This window comes from Morus notabilis, unplaced genomic scaffold (genome assembly GCF_000414095.1).
Source record: "Morus notabilis unplaced genomic scaffold, ASM41409v2 Scaffold2332, whole genome shotgun sequence".
Lineage (NCBI taxonomy): Eukaryota > Viridiplantae > Streptophyta > Magnoliopsida > Rosales > Moraceae > Morus > Morus notabilis.
In genome coordinates this window covers 49,505-51,731 of record NW_010361318.1, presented here as the reverse complement: position 1 = coordinate 51,731, position 2,227 = coordinate 49,505, and positions in this window count along the sequence as shown.

Genomic DNA, 2,227 nt, shown 5'->3' with positions numbered 1-2,227 from the left:
TTATTTCAGTTATTATTTTAATAATATTATTATATTCTATATCATAATTATATAATATAATATATAATAATTATTTTTTGTATTATATTAAATATAATAATAAATATATATTATATTGTAATAATATATATTATATTATTTTTTAACTATTTACAGCAATTCAACCTCATAATTTACCAAACGCTATTACACTGATTTTGGAACCAGCACAGCTACTATAATTATAGTTTAACAAACACCCAGCTGCCTTTTATAACATCTGCTTCTTGTTTCAGCACAACTAAAAGCAATTTTTCTAAAATCTATAGCACTCCTAAACTAAGCCTAAATCGGCTACTCAGTACGGCCTAAGCAGAAATAGGAAGAGAGAGAGAGAGAGAGAGAGAGAGAGAGAGAGAAGAGCAAGAACGAAGAGCAAGGGAATTCGAGGAAGAAGAAGAAGAGTAATTAAAGGCAATTTTGTCTTTCCACCATAAATATGGGTCAAGTGGAGGGTCACGTGCATTGTCCCGTTACTTTTTAGACCATTTGTGAAATTATTTAGATATTTTGTTTAGGGACCAAACTGTCACTTACTAAAGAGGTTGGGGACCATTTGTGCAAATTATTTAGATGTTTTGTTTATATTATGACCTCGTTCAGTTCGCCGATTTGAGTTTTCAATTTGAGTTGAGATGTGACTTTATGTGAGAGCCTTTAACTGTAGCAAAAAAAGTTAGATGTGACTTTTGTGAGAATTTTTAACTGTAACAAAACTGGAATTGAAAACTCAAATTGGTGAAATAAATGAGGTCTATATTTTATTTTGATTAGAGCGCCAAGACCTAATTACATTGAAGTGCATATATATATATATATATAAATTGTCCCATAAAAAATAGTAAAAGATAGTTGCCCTATGAACATTGAATGAGTACAAAGATTAATTAACACTACAAGAATAATCACTTTAAGAGACCAAACTTTTTGTCAAGTGAGAGGTATGAAAAATATGGTTTCAAGCGTGACATAGGTCATGTACTAAGAAAAGCGCCACAAGCTCGTAAATCTAGAGGGTCAGGATATGAAAAGCTTAAAAATGAAGTTCAGAAAAATAAACGTCGTATGTCGGATATGGAAATTCTAATGAAGCAACAATAAAAGCTTATTCAAAAGCTACTTCAACAGATAAATCCACAATCAGATCATCCTGGACCTTCCGTCCCAAAAAGAAAGATCATCCACCACCACCGGCCTCAGTTTGTTAGAGCGTTTAATTTTTGTAATATTAAGATTTTATTAGTATAATATTTGCATAAGTGTTTGGGTTTGCTTAAGTATGACTATTTTAGTATTTTGTTTGGATTCTAATATGTATTGAAATATTTAAAGATTTTTAAATTAATATTTGGTATAAGTGGACCCTTTTTAGTAGCATGTACCTCGTTTATATCGAAGGGAGGAGGGGGAGTACAGTTTTTAGGATAGGAACCATCGTTAAAATGAGGCCATAGACCATGAATAGCAAAATTCTCCGGAGCTCCTGTAGGTGTTGGATGGATTGAACCTGGCCACTGCATTGATTTATTTGGAAACAAAGGAAAGAAACTAATTAGAAAAAGACATGCCAAAAATATCGGATAATAGTCTTTGCAATAATTTGACAGTAAAAACAACCGAAAAAATGTATAATAAAATTAAGCGAGGATATGTATCTCACTAACCGATTGGAGAAAGTAAAAGAAATCATAAGAACTCTGAGTAACGTTAACCGCAATCCGTTGTTGTTGATTATTAAAAGAGAAATAATAATAACAACAACTAAATAAGGCTACAGCCACGTGTGCTATTGCTAGAAGCTTGATCAATTTCATATTAAGACAACTGGAGACTTTCATCTTTATCCAAAACCCTATTCTCTCCTCTTTTGTTAAAGTAGTAATACTGGTTTTGAGCGTGTTGATAATGGCGTTATGGTTCCAAGTAGAGTTGTATTTATAGAAATCATTGGCCAGTCATTTTAATTAGTCAACAAGAAAAAAACTTGAGCTTTTAGTTTTAGTTGACCTTTTATTTGTGCATTCACACAAATAACGACAAACAAAACAGTTGGTATAGCTAAGTAGATATGTTTTTCATCTTTAGTTAAGGTTTGTTGGTGGTTTGCAATTTAAAAACAATTTATAAAACGTGTGCTTAAGGGGGCACTACAAGAAAAAGGGGGTTTTTGCGACGACAAAAAGTCGTC